Genomic DNA, 17,706 nt, shown 5'->3' on the forward strand with positions numbered 1-17,706 from the left:
TTTCTTAAACGCGGCCCCGTGGATCGGACATGTGTTATTCCGTAACGCCTTGCTCCCAATGTGAGCAAGTTGCCCCTGCAGCCATCCAGCGTGACGGCCTTCCCCAAACACTGGAACACCCGCGAAAAAGTTCACGTCCCCACCGAACCCGGCACGTGTCCCCTGCAATGTGCTTCCCTCACGCCCTGCACTGCCATCGACCCCCCATATTGCAAACCCGTGTGTCTGTCTGCCGTGTGTGGCGCACGGCCGCCCATTCCACGATTGGCCTCTGTGCTGAGATTTTGTCAGCCGCGACCGGCACCCCTGCGCCCAATCCTGCTTTCAACCTCCAGCATTACCCTGCTCCTTACCCGACGCACCCTCCTGGCTGCAACATGCTGCTGCTTGGCTGGAACCCACGAGTGCCGGAGCCCTTCTTCTCCGGCTGGAACCATTCTTCCGTCTCTGGAACGCGACCCAGGCAGCAACGCGAACGAAGGACACTTCACTGCAAACGAAATTTCTTCCATCAGCGAGGCGGCGACCGGGTCCCAGTGCAGGAGCGAGATGCCTGGCACCCCGGTCCCGCCTGCTTAAGTCCTGATGTCCCCGCCCATTTTCTTTTGTTCTGCCCTTCGCGGGCTTTTGGCCCATTAGGCCTTTGGCGCCTTTCCGCCCCTCGCCTTTTGACCCCCAGGGGATGGTTCCAGGTCCTGGCGGCATGACACCGCAGGGGTTACCCTGCTGCCTCCTCCATTTTTAGCTGATTTTTCCGTCGTCAGCTCCATTGCTGCTTTGTCTCCGCTAATGTGTGGCTTGCCCCCACCCCCACCCCCACCCTGACCCTGACCCTCCCCTGGCAAGGAGAGCTTTCCAGTGTCCTTAGAGGTGCTCATTTGCCCAGCCGTCGCGCATTTGCAGGTTCTATTTGCTGAGCCTGTGTTTTTCTTGTGGCCTGATAGGGAATTAATGGGGAATCAATATCACTGGGGTGTGAGCCATCACTGCTAAAAGCAGGCTTTCTACTTGCTGGGCCCATTATTGTTTTCCAAATGCGCAGCTTACACTTGCATAGAAAACAAGCATTGGCAATGCCAGCAGCTTGGGCTTTTGTTTAGACATGGGAAAGGCATTTGCCAGACATTTGACAGGCACTGCCGTATTTACATTAACTGGTCATTGATGCTAGCAAGAGCAAAATGGTGTGAGTACCCGGGCATCTAACAGCAGTGCCTAGTAAATGCCTGTATGCAAATAAAAACTGTTGGTTTTTCCAGTGCTTCTATTGACAGGACTTTGGTGAAGGACCCGTCCAGTGCCTATAAACCGATGAAGGCAGACCTGTTTAAACATTTTCATTACATCAGTGTCGCCTTGACTGCTTCAATTAAGTCATTAACTCTCTGAAGACTACTTTGAAAATTCACTGGCAGGCACTTTCAGTGCAAAGTTTGATGGTATGGCTTAATTAAATCAAGCTCAAAGAGTTCCCATGAGGAGGGGTTTTGGGTACGGACGGACAGGAACTGGGTGGCCATAGGGATTAGTATGGTCATGCACAGTCATTGGGTGGGCAAATAACCAAACAATACCTACAAGCTTTTTACTTGAATATAGGTATTAGATGGGCATTTGCCAGGCACTGACATCCTGTGGTGAGGGACTCACATCATTAGCTAGCTGTTGCCATTTTATGGCCAGGTAGTACCATTATGGCACTGCCTAGCAAATTCCTAACCCATGCCTACACAAAAGACACAACTGTTTGCTTCGTCAATGCTGTTTTTATTGGCATTCTGGAACTTGTAGTGTTAGATTTCTAATCACACATCCAGGACTAGAAGTCCCAGAATGAAAAGAAAAAAAGAAAAACCTGACAAACACTTCTAAAATTGAAGAGAAAGTTTAAAAACTGAAAAGTACTAATGTACCTGATAAGGTAATGACTGGTTATACATACTGTATTCACTTCAGCAAACCTGGTTTGTAACCTGTCGCGTTTAAGTTCATTTGAAATTAATTTGTGTATAGTGCAGTAAGAGGCCCTGGAGAAACAAATAGCATATTAGTCCACTGTGAGTAAACATAATATTTCATGAACATGAAAGGACAGCAGACTGGATTAATTCGCTAAAGCTTCTAAGATACGACGTGCATAATGTATATAAACAAACAATATTGAAGTGACTCTGTTGTTTCCCGACCAGGTCTTATTGGGTTAACAAGAAACAGACAAAGATGCCGACCCAGCTTACCCATCAGTAGGAACAGTTACTTAAGTCCTCTGTTTTTGTCCATGTTAAGTAGCGGACTGCACTACAGGGTGTGCAGCATGGGAGGAAGACATATTGCTGTCTTGTTCAGACCATTTGGCACCTGCTCTTCTCTCAGTACTGCCAAAGCCCTAGGTACACAGGCAGCTGTCATCTCTCAACCCCAACGTACCTGTTCTCCCTGGGCAGGTAGCTCTGGAATGAGCATCCTTCTTGACCAATCACACGTGGCTATAAAAACAAGAAAAAAGAGGAGCAGCGGAGGCAGGGGCTGAAATACAATCGAGCCAAAATTTTAACATATGTGCCCACTTGTAAGCACAAAGTATGATAGTCACAAACATTTTTTGGGAATACAAACTATTTGTGAGCACGAAATACGATAGCAACAAAACATGTTTGGGAATATGAACTGTTTATGAAAACAAGTGAAATCCAGTAAAACAAGCATTGGCAAAAGATACATGGCATATTTACCATTTCAGATAGATTCATTATAGACAATCATCCAAGATGGCTGCCTCCATGGTAGAGCTCACTCAAAATCAAAGAATTCCGAGATGGGCAGGAATGGGTGGGATTAGCAATAGGGATAACATTGGCTAGGGGCAGGGAATGGGTGGGATTACAACTGTGAATCCCTCCTCAAATGTCATCCACATTGGAAAAGCATTATAGCCCTACTTTCAAAGCACATATTTGAAGCTCTTATGTTAAGGGCAATAGTTTAGGCTTTTAAGGTATTTCAGCACCACTTAATAGCCCAAACTAATAAAAAAGACATTGCAAGAATGAAACATTCTTCTTAAACTTGCATTCACAAATTATCTTTAAAATGTGTTTCGTTTTTTGCCGGACTACCACACAAATACCATGTAATTTTTGGGCCCCTTCCTTTGTGTTTCATCATAAGATATATTTTGAAAGATGTTATATGATGTTTAAACCTCTTAATCACAAATACATGCTTCTGTTGTGCTGACAGCATTTATTAGGAAATTAAACTTTGTGCTCATTGGTGCCAAATTTTGATTTTCACTACAGGGGCAGGCATTCCCCCACATTCCCATCCTGAAGATAAGCAAGCGATCAGCCCAACCCATCCCCTACCCAAACTCATTAAAATCCTGAATTGCAAAAAGGTTATAGGATTTAAACCCAGTTTTAAGTATATAACATCTTAACAACAGTCACTTAACCTGCTGAACTACCCTGGTAGCCTTCTACTGTAAGTCATGTAATATCATCTGCACCTATGTACTGCAAAGTAGGGCAGATGTGATGTGAAACCCTGAATGAAAGGGCCTGTCTCTTTCAGAAGCAGACAGTTACAACACCTCCATCTGAGTGTCATGTGTGTTTCTCCTGGGGCCACACCAGGGCTACAACAATTTAGCGACTAGGTGGTCGCTTGGCACACGTGGACTGGATGCGACCACATAGGTCGTGGGTGTGCATTGTGTGGAGTATAGAATCCAAACACTGGGCGAGGTGTTCCCAGTCTCTGCCAACTGACAGCGAGGCATGGAGCAGCTATCTACGCTCAAGCTCGGGCAAAAAAATTGTATTTAAATAAATAACAGACTAAACAGCACCCGCCCAGGCTGGCATTCTAAATATGGGAGAGAAGCAGTGACTTTGCTTCTACAGACAAACTGCTGGTGCAGAAAGGTGGCAGAGTGGCCCATGTGGCCTGGCAGGACATGCACAGTGATCTACTGACTGGAGAAAACTGAAAGAGTGGCCAGAAGAATATGGCATGCGCTTCTAGAATGTTCCTCTGAGCACCAGTGTTAGTGGCTCTACACAGTGAGAGTGCTCGTGCGACAACAGTTGTGAATATCCCAGCAAACAGAAATAGGTGCCAAAGGAGGTGATGAAGAAGATGAGGTATCATCGTCCATGGATCGGTGGCGACAAGGAATTCAATCCAGCACAGGACTGCAACAGGTACATCAGCACTTCCATAGAAATGTGGTTCTGGAGTATGATGTGGCAGGGTTCCCGGCTATGCTGGGACTGTGATGGTTGCTATGGTGCATCCATTTGGACATTTTCTTTGGGGCTGCTAACTTCTGGGATGACAACACCAAGCTGCTTGTTATGCCGACAGTGAAGCTCACCGCCTTTTTCAAAACATTACCACAGGGTAATGGGTCATGTGCAGACACCAAGGCGACCTTAACAGACTATTTTACACCAATGGTCAATGTGAACTATGAAATGTTCCAATTGAAACATATGCAACAGGAGCCGACAAAATCATTGGACGCTTTCTGTACCAGGTTGCGTCATCTGACCTCCACATGTGCGTTCCAGGACTAAGTCAGATTAGAGGCCAAATCATCCAGAATTGCCACTTGTCACAACTGAGGAAGCACATTTTGAAGGAGCCTGGCCTACCTCTAGTATGTATTCTGAAGCTGGGCAGAGCGCAAGAGCCGGCGAACATGAGGGCATCACATCTGAAAGATGCAATGAAGGGCATGAAGTTTGAACATGCAAATGCAATCAAGTCTATGTTCCCTAGTCCGAGCAAGAGAAGAAGTAAGGCAAAGAAAGCCTGTCCACAGCAACATGAATGTCAAGATCCTGTGAAATCATTGTGTGACCAGGGTGGTGGACCACTCCCACATACCTAGGAGTGCCCAGCGATGGAAGGACAAGGTAGACGATGTGGGGTGGCATGTTGTTCATTCCCAATTTGGCTACAATCACAAAACCTCTGAGGAATCTTATCTGCTGTGACACAGTGTGGGAGTAGAGTGTGACCACTCAGACAGCCTTTGAAAAGACCAAAGCAGCCCTTGTGGAGGGCACAGCAATGCCATTCTTTAACCCCAATTGCCAAGCAGACATTTTGGTCAATTCAACACCAGCAGGACTGGGAAATTGCTGATAAAGGTGGATGGTGAAGGTGTTCGAAGGCCCATCATGTTTCCCAGCAGGGCGCTCATGGCTACGCGGAGAAGATACTCACTAATTGGACTGCAAGCATTTTCATGTATATGCTTTTGGGTGGCTTCTCACCGTGGTCACAGACCACAAACCATTGCTGCCTATGCTACATGGCTCCGCCCTGCACCCTCAATTGAGATTGGAGAGGTGGATGCTGCAACTGCAGGATAATGGAGTGACAGTACGTTTTGAGGCAGAGATGTCAAATCCTGCTGATTACCTTTCGAGGCATCCGCTGGTTATGGATCCAAAAGAGGATGTCCAGACATTGGAGATAGTTACCATGGCTGCGGTGCCCAATTCAATGTCACTTGAGGGGATTGCAGCATCAACAAGCGGGCATAGAGGAGTGCAGCTGGTGGGAGGACAGCGGAAGATGCTGGTGGCTGATGTGGGCCAATGCATGCTGGACACACAGGTGTACATGAATGGACTCTGGAGAGGGAGAGCTGAACTCTCAGTAGGAGTTATAGGAGTGCTGCTATGAGACACAAGGATAGTAATTCCCCCAGGCCTGTTTCTGGCAGTCCTGGAAAAGCCACACACAGGTCACCATGGAGCGGGCAAAACCAAGGCATGCCTCCAGGAGAAGGTTTGGTTCCCTGATATGGAGGCCCACATAGATTTGATAATTATGCAATGCAAATGTTGCCAGGCTGCTGGGAGCCTTCCTAAACATCGACCTATAAAGACACCTGAAATAGCAGAGGAATCATGGCAGGCTCTGAGTATGAACTTTGGAACCATTCTACAGAACAGTCATTTCATGAAGGTCCTCGATGAGTTTTCAATGTATCCGTTGGTGCAATTTGTTAGTGCAGCAGGAGAGGTGATTCCTGTCATTGTGGAAATCTTTGCGTTGCATGCACTGCCGCGGTCAGTGAGGACAGAAAATGGTCCACTGTTCCAGGGAATAGTGTTTGAGGAATTCATAGATGTGGAGCATACACGCATTGCACCATGTTGGCCCCAGGCCAATGGTGATGTGGAGTAGGTTATACACATGCTCAATAAGATGTTCAGGATTGCGATGGAAGAAAGCATACCTCTCGAGAAGGCGATGACTACTTTTATGATGGTACAGAAATGCAGCGAGAGAACAATGACCAAGAATCAAGATGCAGGCATCTGGTGCTGTCCCCAGTCCAAGTGGGGGATAGTGCATTGCTGCGGCAAAGAAGTTGGATCTGCTTCACGAAATGGTCCTGTGGACAATCACTAGGAAGAAAGGGTCTATGGTCATGGCCAGGAGGGTAGGTGAAAAGGTGACCTAAAACCCCAGGTGGTTTAAGAAGCTGATCCCGAGGTCCACAAAGGGAGGTCAGCAGGAGTGAGGCTGATGTTGAGCCTGATGCCCTCGACAGCAGAGTTGAGGAATTCCACTTTCTGGTGGTTATGGACATGGATAAAACAGGACAAATAGATCAGGAGGTTTGATGTTAGGAAGAAGATAGATGCCTGGTGAGGAGATATCCGAGAAGAGAACTTAGTAGGATGAAGGCAAGGTTGGATTACTTTCTCAAGAAAAAAAATGACGAATAATAAGGGTTTAAATGAAAGTCATCTCCTATCATACTGAAGTTCAGTAACTAATGTTTGTATTATGTTGTGAGTTTGGTAAGGGGTGTACTATCATCTGCCCGTGCATGCTGACGTGATGTGAAGTCTTGAATAAAAGGGCATGTCTGTTCTGCATGCAGGCAGTTAGAACACCTCCTTCTGTGTGTCATGTGTGTTTGGTCCAGGGCCCCACAAGACCTATAACAGGGAGTGTCTATGGATCCGTTAATGTGCTCAAAATCAATGCATTACCAACAGTGTAGTCCATACAAATGACTTCAAAGTCTACAACATTTCATCCACAACCACACTGTCCCTCTGCACAGATTCATTGAGGGTGTCCCAGTAGCGTCTCGTCCATAATGGGTGAGGGGGTGCTGACCCAAACACCGAGCTTTTTGCAGCTGAGGGAGCGGTTTCTGTTTGACAGTCTGTCCCCCAGCCGCACATGTCCAATGGGCCATGGAAATCCAGGGAGATTTTGATTCCCCAACCTTGTATGGCCCTTTGGGGATTTTTAAAAAAATGCATCGTTATTCACTAGTATATATTATAGAAAAAATATATTTCCATGTATTCATCGTACCTGTGTACAACATTTTCATATATTCGTCACATTGTGTAAACATGTGATTACTAACATACAGGAGCAAAAACAAATGTCTAAAATAAAATGTGAGGCAGGATAACAATGCCTAAAGCCCATACATACAGTTCAAAACACACATTTGTTTAGATTCTTGTAAGCACACTATATGATGTACCAGTGTGGTGATTGTACTACTTGTTTAGGCTGGACAAGGAGTGAATTCTGGTACAGATCACTGGGCAAGAAGCGGGTCCGAATGCAGGTCTCTGTCTGAAAATACATTTTGTTTTAGAGGTTTAACATTTGGAAAACCCTTCTCGACCATGTGACAATGTTCTCTTAGCCTATCTGTCTTACAATGTGATGTTTTTGCAAATGTCTGTGACGTGGCTGTTTCCTTCTTTAGGACCTTTCACAATTTCTTTGGGGAGCCCTGCATGTGAACATAATTAATCATTTGTACGTTTGTGTGGTGGGTGTAAGTTAATATGTCAACAAAGGGCGTCAACATGACAGGTAGATGGGAACACTGACCTCTGGGTGCTACTTCATCTGAGGAGGGGACATGGGTGTCTACTTCAGCTAGAGTCTGGATCGGTCAGATGATCATAGCTTAACTGGGCGGTACCTACAAGTTCAAAGAATGAGATGTGGACAAATATGCAATAATGATTGGGTAAGCATCCACAGGCTGACCTAGACTGGATGGGTGCCCAACCATGGTTGGGATATCGTACCTAATTTGACTTGTTATTCAGCACCAGTTCAGGAGAAGGAGATGGGGGTTGAATCACTTCACTGACACTGCCTCATTGATTGCAGAGGTTGTTGACAAAAAGCGCAATGAGAGACACAAATAGTGTATATTTGTGTATATGGGTGCCGCTTGGTAGCAAGGAATGTTCAGACTACATATGTATAATTATAAAGAGATATTTTACATATTGCTAAAATGGTTTAAAGGCAGAAGAGGGTAGCCTTTGTCTCTAACCTGGGCAGGGAATGCCAGCAGTTATGGTGCCCATTCGAATGGGGTGGACTGATTGAATATATTTTGGAACTTTGGAGGCCTTGAAGGTTTAATTAATCCCTTTGGGCAGTTTTCCAAGTTTCGTTTACCTGTAAATATATATTTAGTAAAAGTGAGGAGGTAGGGAGAAAGACTAGGAAACAGTACGTAGTCAAGGCCCGGTGCGTTCAGCATTCTAGGAACATGTGCTTAAAAATAACATAAAACTTCCTTAAACAGATTGTGCTAAAGATATGCAATATTTTGTTCTTTGAGGGTTGGCTTACCAGGGGGCCCATAAGAGCGTTCTAAATTCCGTGGTTCCTTGCGGTGCACACGCATCATGGAGAGGTGGACCGTGCATGCAAGTGCTGTGAGCTTGTTTTCAAAGCAGCCTGTAAAAATCTTACCTAGATTCAAAATATTTTTAGTTGCTGACTAACTATGCTATGTAGGGAAGACTACAACCCCCACCAACCCCAGTGCTTTGCTTATCCAGTGACCAGGCGCATAAGTGCCGGCGCACCAGATTCTAGACCGGTCTTCGCCGGTACATATACAGAGAGTTTTGTGCTGACACTCATTGACTGCATTTGATTGATGTGAGAAGTGTGTCCGTAATATTCACTTGCCTGTATTGCGTGGGTCACACAGTGCGCATGTATTTCACTTTGGAAGCATATCTGTAAATTGTATTTATTTTGACCACACTTTGAAATTGTAGGGGAAACCTTTGACATCCTCCTCTTTGGACGAGGCATGCAAGTGCTGTGAACTTGCTTTTAAAACAGCCCGTAAAAATCTTACCTAGATTCAAAATAATTTTAGTTGCTGACTAACTAAGCTGAGTAGGGAAGACTGCAACCCCCAGCAGCCCCACTGCCTTTCTTGTTGGGTGACCAGGCGTACCAGCGCCGGCGCACCAGAATCTAGCCTGGTCTTCGCCAGTACATATACAGTGTGTTTTGTGCTGACACTCATTGACTGCATTTGATGGATGTGAGAAGTTTGTCTGTGATATTCACTTGCCTGTATTGCACGGCACACACAGTGCGCGTGTATTTCACTTTGGAAGCATGTCTGTAAATTGTATTTATTGTGAATACACTTTGAAATTGTAGGGGAAAAGTTTGATATTCTCCTCTTTGGCCGCGGCATGCAAGTGCAGTGAACTTGCTTTTAAAGCAGCCCGTAAAAATCGTACCTAGATTCAAAATAATTTTAGTTGCTGACTAACTACGCTGGGTAGGGAAGACTGCAAACCCCAGCAGTCCCAGTGCCGTTCTTATCGGGGGACCAGGCGCATCAGCGCCGGCGCATCAGAGTCTAGTCTGGTCTCCGCCGACCCACACCGGACGCACTGCTTGCACGCACCTAGCAGGTAACCCCAGGCTTTACTTCTTACACCTTCTTTACAGAAAATATGGGCTACCCCCGGTACCAATGCTTTTGCTTGCAGCACAGAAATTACACTGCGAAAGATTAGTCGAAAGATACATAGCCCAAATGAACCAAGACATTGCTGTGATATGCCACAACAAAAGACTAAAGACTGCAAATACAGGACAAACGAAAGGGTTTATATCCACAAGGGTAACCACAAACAAGCGTAACAACAAACATGTGAATTTCATTTGATGAAACTGCCCGTCTACAAATCCAATACCATCAGTGGTGATGTAGGAGGGGTCGAACTAAGGACATTTTTCTAGTCTATCTAATGACTGCATTTGTGAAACAGAAGCCATTTCCCTCGGCCAAATGTGCCTTGGTCAAAAATGCAAGCCAGCTTTAAGAATATTTTCTCTAGTGTGCTAATTGATGGGATAGAGAGGTTTCATTGCAGGAGATCTGGTCGAGGCCAAATCAATCGAATTCTTTTGGCAACATTTGGCTGCAAATATATGTGAGGGGTGGTTAAGGGTGATAATTAAGGTGGGCGGCCAAGGTAGGGCTGCAGGTGGTGGGGTCACCCCCACATACATTTACCGCCAAATGGCTGATGGATTTGACCAAATCTCCTTGAAGAAATCACATAGAACCCTTATTGATAATGAAATGGCGTTATACAGCCAGAGCTGGAACATTGCCCTAACAAAAAACGGTTATAAATACAAATTAAAATACCTACTGTAAACAAACTGTGGTCATTATAATCATTAAAACAATTGGGGTCGGGGGTCGATACCGCAGCTAATTTTCTTTCCCCAAATAAAATCTCAAGTGCTAAAAGACCGTCATTGCTGATGTACAGCGTTTATTTCTGAGCCATATTCCACTTCCTCACAGCAACTAGTCCACAATTGAAACACTTTGAGTTGACAATTAAGAGTCCGGGCTGCTGTAGTGCTTGCCTGGTGGATTAGCAGCAACAGGCTGCACCTAAGTGCCTGCAAAATATTTGGATAACCACAGTGAAATACAGCTTTTGGTTACCGTTCCGCAAGAGCAACATTTGGTTAAAAATAATTATTGAATAAAGGTGACCACGTTGAGGAAAAATGCACAGATTTTTAGTGGTGGCTGGGGAATCTTTTAATTGGAGTGGCATAAACATTTCCCATGAATGTGCATGAGTGACCATGCTTAGTGAAGGGAGGTTTTGGGAAGCGTGTTGTGTGATGGAGCTTGAACTTACTGAGGATCCAGGTTTGTTTTCCTCTGTGGGTCTCCATAAAGGCAGTCAGTGTACTGTTTTTCAAGACCATGACATCATGGGTGGAACCTGGGAAGCGGACGTAGCAGTGTGTCACAGTAAAGTCTGCATCATAGGTCACCTGTACATTAAAGAAATGCTGTTGGTTCCTGTTTTTGTGAACCTCTTCTGAAGCCTGGGTGGGCACCAATGTCAGATGCATGCAGTCCAAAGATTCAACAATGTTAGGGAAGTGGGCAGCTGATTAGAAGTGTGCCTTTGTTGCATTTACCTGTGCCAGGGTAGTGGGCAAGAAGATGTGCTGGGGTGCATGCTGCATGAGCGTGCCCAGCACCTGGCTAAGCACAATGGAAAACGTGGGCTGTGACACGCAATGTGGTATACCCACAATGTGCTGGAACGTGCCTGTGACAAGAATGTGCAGTACCGTCACACGCTTCAGCAGTGGTAATGTTGCAGTTCTGTCGTTTATCCTGCTTTGTATTTCATCCTGTATCAGGGTGAGTAGCTTTGCTATGGTCTACCTATTGAGGCGGTATAGTGTAATTAGCTGCCCATCAGTGGCAAGGTGATGGCCTAACCCAGGGAATTGTCTCTCTCCTTGCAAGGCATCACCTCCACCTTGTGGCTGCTTGTGGTCTGTGGTGCTGGCATTCATGCCTCTGCACTTCAATGAAGAGCAGAACGTGCTGGATCTCCAGGTTTGCAACAGCTAGTGCCAACATGGTGTTCGGAAGTATGTTTGGGGAAGGTGTGGCCCTTACATATCCTTTAAGAGTCCATTGGGTGCACCTGTGGCTCCATTTTAATCACATGCTTGCATTTACCTCCATCTTTTGGGTGGAGGTGCCCCCCCTGTGTTTTTGCCAGAATTACCACCCATTTTCTGCAGTATTTCTGCAGTATTTCCACCAGCAGAACCACTGCCAAGAATATTTCTGATGATTTTTGGCACTACTTCCGCTGATCGTAATTCAGCCGGTGCTAATTCTACTGGTGGAATTTGCACCCGTTTTCTGGAAGCTCTAATTTGGTGGAGTGCTAAAAGTGGCAGTAATTCCGTTACCGTGACTTTTTCCACATCTGGTAATGAAGCCCACCGTTGTTTCCCTATTGTCAGCCCTTTTGCTTATAAATGTATAGCACTTTCTAATTTCGGAGCACTGTACTTGATAGTGACATTTTGAAACATCATTTTTTGTCTCACTTAAAAGTAATTTCAGCAACACCTATCACCACTATTTTAACTCCAAAATCTCTGTGCGAGGTGAGAAAAACAGCCACCCGAGGCATTGTCCGTTGTTTCACTGGTAGGTGTCTCCTTTTCCTTCTTCAGGGCTCTTGCATGCCAGAAAAGTGGTTGTCAAGACTTGATTGTCGTGAAGATTAGAGAGACCTCCGTCCACAAGTACCACACAGGGAGAAAGTAACACCACTCTCTGTGCAGTCCTTGAGGCCACAGGTGGGAGATGCTGGAAGCCCGGAACCACGGAACACTGGAAACCCCAAGGCCACTGTAAAGCAAAACGTTAAGTAGCACCAAACGATCACAGTAACCAATGCAGTATACCTGAAGGGTTGTGAATGGCTTACCTAGTAATGGCAGTGATGTTGTTGCTAACCTCACAGGGCTTAGGTAGTGGGTCCATGGAGGACACATGAGCAGCACTCCAGATGGAGGTAAGGGTGAGTTGGAGAGCTCACTGTGGTGTGTAACAAACACCGACTGGCCCACCTGTAGATGACGTTGGAGGAAACAAGGAGGTCCGTAAAACAATCCTGAAGTCTGTCAACGAAAACTTATGAGCGGATTCAAAACGCCAAAACAGCAGGATTAATCCAAAGGAGTCCGTGTTGCAATTCCGAGGTCGAGAGGTCCGTGAAGTATGAGCAATACGTCAAAACAGAAGAGAAAATCCAAGAGGAGTCCATGTAGCAATTCCGATGTTGAGAGGTCCGTGAAACAAGATCAAACAGTAATCGCCATACAGAGTTCCAAGGAAACAGCTGTGAAGCAAAGATCAGAGGGCGAGTCACTGATTCAATACAGATCGCTTCCTTGTCACGTGACACGCAACAGTATCACGTGAACTGTAATTCATACCGCGTGACTGGGAACCAACCGTCACGTGATACGGACGCAATCATATACTTTCCCCAATGCGCCAGGGTAACTGCCACTGTAAGAAGGGGTACAATCGGGACTGCGCATGGTGCCTGCCGCGCCTTGGATTGGTGAATTGTCCCAGAGGGACACGGGGAACCAGCCGCTCACGTGATCCCCGCTCCATGTGAGTACCAGAGGAGGGAGAAGCGTGGTCTGGGCGTGCTATGGGGAACTTAGGTGTTGCAGGGACATGTGTGGGAGTGTGGTGCATGACAGAGGGGAGCGTGACAGAGCCCCCCCAAAGGCCCACAACCACATGGGCAGGACGGATGATCCCTATGGAAGCGGGAGATGAGACAGGGTGAATGGACATCTCCAGCAGGGACCCAGGATCATTCCTCGGGGCCATAACCCGCCCACTCCACCAAGTACTGCAAGTGACCCCTGAAAACACGGGAACCCAGAATGCCAGACACCTCAAACACATCGGGGGAACCCAGGGAAACCGGGGCAGCTGGGGAATGTAGGTGGGTAGGACCGGGGCAAGGCTTGAGCAGCGAGGTATGAAACACCGGGTGGAGCCGCCAAGCCTTGGAGACCAGGAGCCGATAAGCCACGGGATTGATCACACAGGAAACCACATAAGGCCCTATGAACCGGGGCAGAAGCTTGTGACAACCCGGTAACTTGAGATGTCGAGTGGATAACCAGACCCTATCCCCCACCAAATGGACAGGGGCTGACGATCATTTCCGGTCTGCCACAGACTTCAGAGAGGCTTGAGCCTCAATGAGGTGAACAAGGGTCTGGGAGTGGACAGTGGACAGATCGCGGAGACAGGCGGTAGCAGCAGGGTTAACAGAAAGGGAGAAGTCAGGGATAGGTAGGACCGGAGGATGCTGACCGTAAAGGGCATAGAACAGGGAGAACCCTGTGGAGGAGTGCACAGCGTTGTTGTAAGCAAACTCGGCAAGATGCAGAACGCGGAACCAGGACAGTTGATACTGCAGTGTCAAACAACGCAGGTATTGTTCCATGGTTTGGTTGACCAGCTCGGTCTGCCCGTCCGTCTCCGGATGGTAGGCCGAGGAGTAACGAGAGTCAACACCCAATAACTTAGTCAAGGCCTGCCAAAAGCGAGACAGGAATTGGGAACCTCTATCAGAAATCAACACAGAAGGTAACCCAAACAAGCAGGCAACAGACTTGAAAAACAACCCAGCCAATACAGGAGCGGAAGGAATGCCCGTGAATGGAATGTAGTGAGCCATTTTTGTAAAGGAATCCACCCCCACCCAGATGGAGTCAAATCCCTGTACACTTGGCGGGTCCGTTACGAAGTCCATGGTGAGGGTGTGCCATGGCTTGGGGGGAACGGGTAATGGTCGTAACAGTCCCAAGGGATGACCCTTACGGTGCTTACACTGAGCACAGACGGAGCATGTGTTTACATAACAGTCAACGTCCCGTTTCATGGAAGGCCACCAACACCAGCGCTTCAGGAGAGCTAATCTCCTTCTCTGACCAGGGTGACCGTTTATGGCTATGTCATGGACATAGGCACCACTCCAGGACAAGATTACGCGTGTCTGTAGTGGGTAGTACTAATCTGTCCTGCACAAAGGGTAACCCGTCATGATATACAGGGTTCCATTCTGACAGCTGGTCTGGGTGACTAGACAACTAAGCACGGATAGAGTCCAAGAGGGGCAGGGGTAGGGTACAAAGGCATGCAACATTCCTCTTGTCTAGTAAGGATTCAGGGTATACAGGTAAAGAAATGCCACCAGGGGAACGGGACAATGCATTGGCCTACCCATGAGTGATACCAGAGCGATGCTTGATCTGGAAGTCATAAGCCTCAAAAAACAAGTGCCACCTGACCTGCCTACTGTTAACACACTTGAGGGAGGCTAGGTCTTGGAGGTTCTGATGGTTTGTAAACACAGTCATACTGTGTTTCGTACTCAAGAGATGGTGATGCCCCACTTGAATGGTGTCTTTCACTGCTAACAACTCTTTTTCGGTTACTGTAAAGTGACTCTCAGTGGGGGTGAATTTGCAAGAATGGAACGCCACGGGATGTAACCAGCCTGTGGCGGGGCATGCTTGGGATAGAATTGCCCCCAGGGCAAACGAGGAGGCATCTGCCTCAAATATGAATAGTAATTCCGGGTCAGGATGTTGAAGGGCCGGGGCAGTGGTAAAGGCTGTTTTTAAATTCTCAAAGGCATGCTGGTGCTCCTCGGACCAGAGGTATGGTACACAGGGACTGGTCAAAGCAGTGAGAGGTGCCACAATGGAAGAGAACCAAACAATAAAACACCTGTAAAAGTTGGCGAAACCCAAGAATGACTGCAAGGCTTTAAGATTAAGTGGTGTCAACAAGTCCAGTACTGCCCTGACTTTGGACTGGTTCATGGCCAGCCCACCTGGCGTGATATGGAAACCCCGGAACTCGACCTCGTCTACATGGAACTGGCATTTCTTGGGCTTCGCAAAGAGGGAGTGCTCACGTAACCGGGACAGAACTTCGCATACATGCGTCACGTGTTCCTGCATATTCCGAGAGAATATGAGGATGTCGTCCAAATAGACAACCCTGAACACGTCCAGTCTGTCACTAAAGACTTTGTTCATGAAGTGTTGAAACGTGGCCGGCGCATTGCACAGCCCGAATGGCATGACCGTATATTCGTATAGCCCATAGCGGGTACAGAATGAGGTTTTCCACTCGTCCCCCTTTCAGACACGAACCAAATTATAGGCCCCCCTGAGATCTAGTTTGGTATAGACTGAAGCATGTGTTAGGCGGTCAAGTAATGGTGTTATAAGGGGTATGGGGTATCGGTCTTTCTTTGTGATGGCGTTAAGCCGACGATAGTCCACACAGGGACGGAGATCATCTTCTTTCTTGGGGACAAAAAAGATCGGACTGGCTGCAGGTGACGAGGAAGGACGTATGTGACCCAGACGTAGGGACTTCTGTACGTAGGTTTTCAAAGCTTGCTCCTCGGAAGGGGAAAGAGAATAAATACGACCAGTAGGAATGGTGGAATCAGGAAGCAAATCTATGGGGCAGTCATACGGACGATGTGGAGGGAGGACCTCACAGGACCCTTGATCAAAGACCTCCTTGAAGTCTTGGTACTCCGGTGGAATGCCCTTGACGACCAAGCCTACCACATGAGAGCCGACGGGAGAGACCTGGGATTCTTCTAGAGTGAGGTGCGTGATGGCACCCAATGCCTGTGATGATGTTCCATTACCCTGGGGCATCAAGAGACAGAAGTCCTGGCATATATCGGATTAAAAATGTACTCGACCTGTCTTCCAGTCAATAAGGGGGTTGTGTTGTTTCAGCCATGGAATACCCAAAATGAGACAAAACTGTGGCATGGCAATCAAGTCAAAACTGATACTTTCTTTATGGGTGGACTGGATGATCAAGTTGAGCGGTGCGGTTTGTTGTTTAACGGGACCGGACACCAGGGCATTACCATTGACAGCCTGTATGGGTTCAGGGCATGTTTTGTTTACCAAAGGGAGGTTCAGGGCGAAGGCCAACGTGATGTCAATGTAGTTCCCTGTGGCCCCTGAATCAATAATGATGGCAACGGGATGCGTGATATCTGGGGTAGGTTGCAGGATTGCCTGTACCACAATGAGTCTGATGCTACCAAATGCGGGCACTACGTCTGGGGAGAAACAAGGAGTGCTTGATCCAGCCCACAGATCTATGATCGAGCTGTCCGAAAAACCTGGTTCTTTGGTTTCGGACGACGTGGGCATTCCTTAACGAAATGTCCGATTAGGCCACAATAGTAACAGGCGTTATCCACCCTCCTTCATTCCCTTTCAGTTGGGGTGATTGGGCTGTGGATCCCTCCCACTTGCATGGGCTCTCCAGGGGAGTCAGAGGAGGAGGAGGCAGTAGTCGAGACAGAGGGATTAGAGAACCCGGCTTCGGCTCTGTGTTCGGTTCGATGAGTGTCGACCTGTAGAGCCAAATCCACTAGATCAGGGAACTGTGTTGGCAAGGAGGGGACAACCGAAAGGGCATCTTTCATGGAAATGCTCAGACCCCTATAGAACACCACCACCTTCTTGCTTTCTGGCCATGAAGTTTCTACTGATAACTGATTGAAGCGGGTGATGTACTCTATGAGTGTCCCTCTTCCCTGATTCAGATCCAGTAACTCCAAGTCACTGGACTGGACCTTATGATGAGTGTCAAAGACCTGTGACATCTCTGCCACCATAATGTCAAAGTCGTACAGGGTGGGGCTGTCGTTTTCTAGAAGGGGATTGGCCCAAGCAGCTGCAGTGTCTGCCAAATGGGATAACGTAAAAGCTGCTTTAGTGGTGGAGTCAGGAAAAGCTGAAGGCCTACACAAGAAATGCAGTTTACATTGATTGAGGAAGGTGCAGAACTTTCTGGGGTCACCATGGTATCTTTGGGGGGCTGCTAATGGGAGTAGCATGGGGACAGGGGTCTGTATGTTAGGAATCAGGAGGGCAGGGGGTGGTGGTGCTGTGTCCCCGAATTCGGGATCTGCAGGAAGCGGATGC

This window comes from Ambystoma mexicanum, chromosome 2q (genome assembly GCF_040938575.1).
Source record: "Ambystoma mexicanum isolate Mex_15411 chromosome 2q, UKY_AmexF1_1, whole genome shotgun sequence".
Taxonomy (NCBI): domain Eukaryota; kingdom Metazoa; phylum Chordata; class Amphibia; order Caudata; family Ambystomatidae; genus Ambystoma; species Ambystoma mexicanum.